The sequence below is a fragment of the Spermophilus citellus genome (assembly GCF_964194105.1).
Source record: "Spermophilus citellus genome assembly, chromosome: 6".
Taxonomy (NCBI): domain Eukaryota; kingdom Metazoa; phylum Chordata; class Mammalia; order Rodentia; family Sciuridae; genus Spermophilus; species Spermophilus citellus.
This window is the reverse complement of record NC_138187.1, coordinates 99,820,633-99,830,102: the sequence shown is the minus strand read 5'-3', so window position 1 is coordinate 99,830,102 and position 9,470 is coordinate 99,820,633.

Below are 9,470 nucleotides of genomic sequence, written 5' to 3'. Positions count from 1 at the left end.
GACTGCAAAACCCTCTCCTTCCCCGACCCCAAGCCTGAAAGAGCCAAGCTCACCAGAGAAGCAGTTTGTGGGGAGGTTACTCCTGGCTTATTCTCTGGACTGGAGGTGGCGACCCAGAGACTCAGAGCCGCTGACGGAGGCCCGTCTGTGCCATGTGATGGTCACAGATGCGGAGGGTGCTCCTTGCCCAAGAGCAGCCCCCTTTCCCTCATCTTCCTTGCCGGTCACCTCTGACTTCCACTGGCATCCAGGTGGTTTTCAGCAAAGAGCAAACACCTTTCTCCGAGACGTGAGAGTCCTTGAAAGACAAGGAGGGGGCGGCAGCAGGAAGTCATTACCAAGTCCTTGGGTTTCACTTTTAAATCCATTGCCAAGTGCACCTCGACATCTGTAAGCAAGCTTCATGGGCCTGTCACTTGCTCTGTGACCTTGCAGCTCCAAGGACTGGCTCCTCTGTGACAATGAAAGCACGTTGAACCAGGACGCCCTTGACAAAGACTTGGGTCATTGGGCTGTGGGAAGCGACTCACAACGCCTGGCCCGGTTCCGTGGTGATCATGGTGAGATTGCTCCAGTGAGTCCACCTCATGAACGATGTGTATAGAAATCACCCACCGACTTCAAAGCACCAAATAAAAGTGAAACTATGATAGGAAAGGAAAGAGGGAAAATATTTAAAGGAAAAAGAAGGTCTCTGAGAAATGGGCTCACGGAGGATGGAGACTCCCAAATGCCCCTCCTCAGGGACGGGGATACTATCCTGCCCACGCCAGTGTTTGGTGTACAGTGACAGTATTTTCGAAGCTGGAGGTGAGGTGTTTGAGTTTGGGGACCCAGTGAGGAGTGGGGGTGGGTGGGCTGTGGGGAGCCAGTGTGCAGTGGGGGTCCCACAGGAGCAGAGCTACCCCTGCTGGCCAGGTGGACAGTGGCCAGGACCATCTGAGTCTCAGCACCATCTGCACCCATGCTGCTGCCTGGCTCCGTTGGCTTGGACATCCTAGACCAGGGGGTTCTGCCCTACAGCACTGGCCACAGTGCCAGTGGAAGGCCCCTGCCCAGGGACCCCTTGCCTTCCTCTCCTGAAACTGGGGTTTTCACGGCTCCTCTCCTGTGAAGAGCTTCCATTTATCCTTTGGCACCCTCTGGTCAGAGCCAACCCATCTACTTCTTTATTCCAATGCCTCCCCTCTGATTTCTCCAAGCCTCGTCTTTCCAGCACATTCCTGGCATTCCCTTGGTGGAGGCCCCCATTTGAGTCCATCTCAGGGCTGAGGAAGGCACAAGCACACTCCTGAGTCCCTGAATCAGTTTCCAAACACCTGCTCCTCAGTGGAAAGGTACTGTCTCAATCCATCTTCTGTTGCTGTCACACAATACCCTGGGCTGGGATATTTATAAAGAAAAGAGCTTTATTTATCCCACAGATCTGGAGGTCCAGGAGCACAGCACCTGCATCCACTTCATTTTATTTTCCTCATAGTAAAAGGGCATTAGAGAAGCTGGTGTGTGTGCAGGAGGGGCAGCACGGGACATAGGTTGGCTTCACCATAACCTGCTCCATGAGAATGAGTCCATCCTTAAAAATGCTTCAGTAATCCCCTCCTGGGGGCAGGTCCCTCATGACTCCAGATACCTCCCAGAGGCCCCGCAGCTCAACACCACTACACTGAAACCAAGCCTCAACCCAAGGGTGGATGGGGACAAACCACCTCCCAACCCACAGCCACCCTTGACCAGGGCCATGGCCAGCAGCAGAGCTCCCTCCTTCAGCTACCATCTCCCCCACCCCTCTGCCGCTCCCTCTGAAGCCCTGAGGCCTCTGCCCTGGCCTGTGGCCTCGTTCTCCACCCTGTCCCAGTGAGGTCACAGGCAGGGCCCCATGCCTTGCTACCCTGCGCCTGGCAAACCTGAATCTTGGAGGCCGCCATCACCCAGGCCTCACAAGACCCTCCAAAGTCACCTCTGTGACTGCAGCTTCCTCTCCGTCCACCCCCCTCCACTTGCCATGGAACCTCCCTCTTGTGGAGACCAGCCTCCACTCAGCCCTCCAGCCCCCTGGGCTTTATCAGCCCCTCAAAGCCCTCACTTCCTTCCTACACAGCCTGGACTACGTGATCCAGCATGTTAACTGATGTCCCCACCCAGGGACCCTGGATTCTCCTGTTCCTTCACCCTTCCACAAACTAGCAGCCCCTTTCCCCACAGGGAACTGAAGACCACTCAGATAATGGCAGGCCTGTGTGGTTGTCACCTGCTCTATTCTGTGGTCTCCAGTGGTCTCCAAGGGAAGGTGCTGTTGGCATCTCGATGTTCCCTGTGTCCCTTGGTTAGATCCCTCCCTCCTTCATCCCTCCTTAGACTCACGCTCATCATCCTTTCCATCACACCCAGCAATGATCTCACCTGCTATTTCACATACAGAGCGGAAGCCACTGGGCCAGCTGCAGTCCCGCTCCCCCGGCTCCCCATGATGGCCCCTCTGGGTATGTGGCCTGAGCCCCTTTCCTGCTCTTTTCCTGAGACCTTCAGCCAAGGGAAAGGGACCAAGAGACAAAAGTGACCTCACAAGGCAAGACCCACGGTGCCAAGGGAATGGCCTTCGGTAGACTCTCAGAGTTGGGGTCTCAGAGGGCAGACTCATGGGGAAGCTCTCCTGAAGGAGATGGTGGGACTGAGGATGGCCAGGGAAGAGGAAGGCATTCCCTCCAGGCAGGGGGTGGCTCTGAGAGAAAGGCAGGAGCGTAGACAGGTGTCATGCTTCTGGGGACCAAGTGTTGGCCAGGCTGGGGTGAAAGATGCCTCAGGCCCAGGGGAAGGCCAAGCACAGATGCCTTCCCACGGGCTCCCACAGGCCCCACTTCCCCCTGTCCTGCACCTGGCTGCCTCTGGCCACCAGGTATCTTCATCCCACAGATCTGTACCTCATGCCTCCTGCGCCAGGTGCCACAGATGTGCTGATGATCCACGCGAGCACAAAGGCGTAGCCCTGCCACTTTGTGAAGTGGTGGAAGGTTTGCCCTGTGTCCGACACCACGCCAAGCACTCTGCAAGCACGTCTTGAGCGGCTAGCACAATTACCATTGCTGTTTCCCAGGAAGACACTGAGACTTAGGTTAAATCACCCAGCCGTTGCTCTAAATAGTAGGTGGTGCCAGAGGTAGTTGACCCAGGTGAGTGGATTTGAACCCCTAGGCTCTGCCATTTTCTTAATGGCCTCTAATGACTGTTTATTCTATAGCCTGTGTGTTTGCTGAGGGCAAGAGCTTTTATTTATTTTTGAATGCAAAGAATATTGTTTTATTTCTGGGACAGAAAAAAATCTTTTTTCATGTTTTAAACTTGTTCTTGAGCTATAATTTACCTGCAGTCACGTTGGTGTGTCCCAAGGGCACAGGTGACCACTTTTGCAAGTGTTTCCATCTGGGCACCTCCCACTCCAGCCAAAATACAAAATTCTTTCTCTCCCCAGAAAGTTCTTTACATCCCTGGGCAATTTCTCTCCACCCCAGGTTACCAGTGGTCTGACCCTTACCACTATAGACTGTTCAAAATCTGCAGGGTCTCATATCGTGAAACCAAACCACACATGCCATTTTGTGTCTGGCTTCTTCCAACAGCACATAGTTTCTAGCTTCTTCCAAGTTCTGTTCTAGGAGTTCATTCCTTTCTACTGCTGAGGAGCATTCCACCGCATGCATGTACACAATTAGAAATGAAACACGGATAAAGCTGCAGTGACTTTATATGACAAGCCCTCCTGAGGACTCCATCTCTCTTGCAAGACATCTGGGGGTAGGATTGCTGGGTCACATGATGACTCGCACACATGACTGGATGAGAAAGCACTGACTTGTTTTCCAAAGAGGTTGCAGCCTTTCTTATTCCCACCAACAATGAAGGAAAGTTCCAATTATTCCATGTCCTTGATAACACTTGGGATTGCCAGGCGTTCTGTCCTTTTAATTTGCCATTGTGAAATGATTTCAAGCTTACAGAAAAGCTTACAAAATAGTACAGAGTATTTCTCTATCAACCTGGTTTCTCCTAATGTCAGTAACTTGTATGGCCACAGCACTATTATTAGAGGTCAGAGATCACCGTTGGGGTGACACCGTTTACTAAACTATGGACTATTCAGAATCCACCAGTTCTTCGCTAATGGAAAACAATGTGTCCCAGCCTCCAATCCACTGCTACCTCCTCTCTCCTGAGGAGTCACATCCTCAGCCCTTTTAGTTTTTATTTTGAGACAGAGTGTCACTAAGCTGCATAGGGCCTCACTAAGTTGCTGAGGCTGGCCTTGAACTGTGATCTTCCTATCTCAGCCTCCTGAGTCCCTGGGATTACTGATATGCAGCAGCACATGCCCAGCAATCTTGATACTTCCTAAGTATAATTGTCAGTGATTTTATCGAATGTCCCCAAATGTGGGCTTGTCTGATATTTATTTATAATTAGTTTGTTAAGAACACCCAAACCTGGTGTGCTCTTCTCAGTGTATTGTGTCACAGGTGAAATAAAGTTGATGTCTTAATACTGGTGATGCTAACTTTGGTCACTTGGATGAGATGCTGTCTGTGGGTTTCTCTTGCTGCAAAGTTACTATTTTTTCTTTCGTAATAATAAGTATATTGGAAGCCAGGTGTGATGCCGCACGCCCATGATCCCAGAGACTGGGGAGGCTGAGGCAGGAGGATTGCAAGTTCAAAGCCAGCCTCAGCAATTTAGGAAGACCCTGTCTCAAAATTTAAAAAATAATAGAAAGGGCTGGGGATGTGGCTCAGTGGTTAGGCACCCTTGGGTTTAATCCCCAGTATCAAAAAAGAAAAAAAAAAATGGGAGAAGATCTTGTGAAACTAGATGTGTTCCTGCTTTATTCCAGCTTCTGTCTACTACTTCAGCCTTGTGAGTGCACCTGGCCTGCACCAATGACCTGGGGGTGTCCTGACGGACTCTACCTTCCTTACCATTTCCATGGGTGCTGACTGGAGTGGTCAGTGAGACAGGCTGTCTGTCTCCCCCATTGGTCTAACCCACTGTGCACACACCAGCCTGGGCTCCGTGGAGCCACTGGTTGCCATGTGACTTGGAGGCTTCGGCTCAGTCCTGGGAGCTCCCGCCCCGTCCTTGGTACAGGCTCTGTGTGTTTCTGAAGCACGTCCTCACTTTATGGCCCGTCTTTTCGGTTTCAGTCATCTTTGTGGGTGAGGGGCTTTCCGCTGTGGTCTGCATTTCTCTGAGGATCAAGGTTGCATTCGTGATTTCTGAGGTGGCAGAGCCTTTCTCACTGCATCCATTAGCCTGTCTGGGTTGCGGGTGGGGTGTTTGCTCAGGCCTCTGCCCATCCTTTGCTGGATAGCTCGGGTTCTGATCGGCTCAGGTTTCCCTAGTAAGTCAGTTTTGTTCCACTTACCACTTCATACCTAACACTGAAATTTCTTCCTGCTTAAACCTCCCCCTTCTACTCCCACCCACCCAACCCCTCCTCTGCTCCCTTTCCCTATCACCACGAGATGCTCACAAGAGTGGGGTCCCACCGGCTCACCCCTCCCCTGCTCTGGGATTCCTGTCCTAATGTGGAGTGAACTGTGAACACCGTCTAACAGTGACTGAGCACCCTCTCTCTTAAGTAAATCACATGAGGACAGCCCCCCCATGTACTGCTCTTAGATTTACTTATGTATGTAGCTTTTTCTGCCCTACACCTTTATTTCTATAGATCCCCAAATCCAGTGACATTTCTCTTCAGCCTGAAGGACATCATTTAGCTTGTCTTGAATACAATTCTGCTGGTAATTAGCTTTCATTGATTCAAACATGTCTATTTTTATCCCTCTTTTAAAGGTTATTTTTATTGGACATGGACTTCTAGGTTGGCAGTTATTTTTTTTTCCTAGCATTTTAAAATTTAAAGGTGCCCAATGTCTCTGGCCTGTTGTTGATCCCTGGATACAGTGTCCTTTATTCCTGCTACTTTGAAGATTCCCTTTTTACTTTTTTTTTTTTTCATTAGTTGAACTATGGTGTGCCCAGGTGTGGTTCTCTGCATTTATATTTCCTGGGTTTATAGAGCTTTTTGGACTTAGGTAGTGTTTCTCAGTTATTCTGTAAGAAAGAGTCATTCCTTCTCTTGTGGACGGTTCTAAACTTGTGAAGATTTGGTTAATATATTTTTTTCAGATATTTTTCCATCCTCTTCTTTTTCTCTCTTTTCCTTCGGGGGCTCCAATTCCTTACATGTCAGACTGCTTACATGCAGACCCACAGCTATCTGAATCTGTTTATTTTTTTCAATCCTTTTTAAAATCATTTTTTCTTCTTGTTCTTCAGATCATTCAATTCCCATCTCAACTTCACAGACTCTTCCTTTCATTCTCTTCACATGTTATAACCAGCTGCTTTATATATATGTATTTTTTCACCAAGTCAAATGTTCCCGCTGCCCTGGGCCCAGTCTCCACTGAGTGCTTTCCTCATGACTCTACTCTGAGCCTGCCCATGTGGTCAGCAGCTCTTCTGTTGCATATGGATGTTGTTAGTAGTAGTTGCAGAGACTCCAGAGTCTGTTTTCTGTCTCCTGTGGGTGCTGAATCCTGTTTTGAGGCTCAGTTCGACCCCTGGGAGCTGTGTCTGGTGAGTCTGGGTGACACGAGCCCAGGCAGTCACAAGACTTTATCTGGTGAGACTTGAGCTCCAAACTCTGCCTCCCACATGTCTCCTCAGGATTCCTCCCAGCTTCTTTGGGCCAGCTAAAGCAGGTGACTCCAGGTCTCCCCGTGTTTCTGCGAGTGCTGAGGGCACTGGGAAGATGATCCTCCAGAGAGGCTGGGACTCTGCGTTCCCCAGCACCGTGCCTCCCTGGCACCACCCTCCCTCAACATCCATGTTCCCCTCTCAGCCCTGGGGTGGTTGCCCTGTGGTAAGACGCTGTGTGCGTGGCAAGCCCTCGGTGACAGGTTCACAGATGACGCCTGCAGGCCACTGTCTCCAGCCACTTCCCCGCTCTGAGCTCTTGCCCCCACTCAGTGAACTGTTGTGATTATGCTGTGTGTCCCTTTTCCCAGGGTGGTCGCCTGTGCAGCCTGTGGCCACCACTGCAAGCAGTGGCCTCCTATGATCGTCCAGTTCCCAGCTGCTTTGTGTGAAAGGTCACTCTGGTGCCAGTTGTTCCTTCAGGACTGGGAGTTGAGTGGCCCTGCTGAGGTGAAGGGCTGGCCAGGGGACGTGAGCACAGCGAAGAAGCTCTAGAGCGGTGGAGAACGGCAGCGAGGCCTCATCTCGCATGAGAAAACCAAGTCCCAGAAATTAATCCAGATGTTCAGGCACTCGGTAACCTGAGCCACAGGTAGCTGGGAAGGGAGCTGGGAAAGTGAGGGCCGGTTCTCCTTCCCCGCCCCTGACTGTGAAAGGGTCTCTCAGTAGGTGGCAGCTCAGGAATCCTGGCCGTTCTTCTATTTCATCCTCAATCCATTGGTTTGAGACTCTGGAGTTTCATGGTGAACATGTTTTAAAGCTCCTACTGACATAAGCATCTGCTCAGGACCTTTCTAGGCTGCCTCTCCTTCCTGGATGGCTGCTCCCAGTGGGAACTGTGTGAGCCATCGTGGGGGGGGGGGGGGCACCAGCCAGCGCCTGGTGTGAACTTGGCTCTTCTGTCTGGGCTGAGGAGTCCCCCGTGATCTCATGCTGTCAGGAGTTCTGTGCTGGGCCCTGTGGAAGCTGTGAAGGGAGGAGAGGCACTTTCCCTGCCCATCGAAGACTCAACAGTGGCAGACTTGTCACAAAGGCGAGCAGAAGCCTGTGAAGCCACAGCATGTTGGGTACTTGTTCCAAAGTCCCAAACCCTTCAGATGAGCTGAATCAGTGAGCTTCATATTATTGTCTATAAAAGAAGATTAGGCAGCAAAGAGAGGGGGGAAAATCAGAAAAGAATTAAACAGAAAATGTGAAAGGACAGCAAAGGCAAAGAATTCGAGTGTGTGACTACACAAAGAGGAGGTGCAGATCTACACACCTGAGAAATAGAGAGATGGGGACAGGCCCTGGCTGCTCCATCCACCTGCAGGAACAGGCCTCTCTGACTTTGTGGACCTGCTGGGGTTTTAAATGAGGCAAAATGGGAGCTGCTTGGCCCAGCATCTACCCCTACGTAAGCAATCGGCGTATCACACATTGGTGTGCTTGCTTCCTGCTCTTGGTCTAGCTCATCAGAGGGCTGGACTTGGGCCAGCAGCTGGCCCCTCCTGACTCACCCAGTGCACTGTTTTGTTAATGTTCCCAAGTTCTGGGCAGGTCTGAAAATCTAACCTTTTCCCCAGTTAGGATTATGTCAGGTGTACAACATCCCTGGAGAGACCCTTGCAAAAGTAGAAGCTCATTAAAGAAGCAGGAAGAATAAGAACCGAAAGGCCTTCTCTCCCTGTTAAGTAATTCAGCAAGCCCACCCTCCTTAGTGAGAGCCAGTAGCTCCACAGCACTGTGTTTAGCAAGTATTTGCACATTATCTTTCTTAAGCCCCGCCCCTCGCCCCCGACACACCCAAGCCTGTGAAGTTTGTCAATGTCCTCCTGGTTTCCATCTGAGGACACAGGCCCAGAGGGGCCACGCGATGTCCTCAACTGCAGCACTGCTCAGTACACTTGTGGCCGGGCACAGTGTTTAAATTCAACACTCATTCCGACCCCAGTACATCCTAATTGTCCTAGTTTTCTATCCATGCCATGACAAATCACCACAAGCTTAGTGGCTTAAGATCATGCAGCCTTGGGCTGGGGATGTGGCTCAAGCGGTAGCGCACTCGCCTGGCATGCGTGCAGCCCGGGTTCGATCCTCAGCACCACATACAAACAAAGATGTTGTGTCCGCCGAATACTAAAAAATAAAAAATATTTAAAAAAAAGATCATGCAGCCTTGTTATCTCATGATCACTAAGGGTCATGAGTCTGGGCACCATGAGGCCTCGGCCCAACACAGGTGTGGGCAGGGCTGCCTCCCTCTCTGGAGGCTCTGGAGGTGGACTCTCTTGCACAGTTACTTGACAGGTGGCAGGAGCCACTCCTGTGTGGTTTGAGGACTCCGATCCCTGTTTCCCTGCTGGCTGTGGATGGGGCTTGTTTCCAGCTTCTGGAGCCTTCTGTGATTCCTGGCTTCTGTATGGCTCTCCTCCAAGTCAGCAGCAGAGGGCTGAGTCCCTCTCCTGCTTCAGATCTCTCTGAACTTCCCTTCTGCCTCCTCATTTATTCATCAATCAATCAAAGATATTTATGGTGAAGATATCATGTGACAGAATGCTGAAGAAAATACAAAGAACTATAGAAATGCCAGGTTTCCTCCTAAGAGTGTGCAATCTAATGGGTGCATGTTTAAGACCTGCAGTTGTACACAGATACTGCATGCAGCATGAATTCAAAGGTGGAGAGGTGGCTTCCATGGGCTCAGAAGGTTGAGGTGTCTATTTGTAGGGACATCT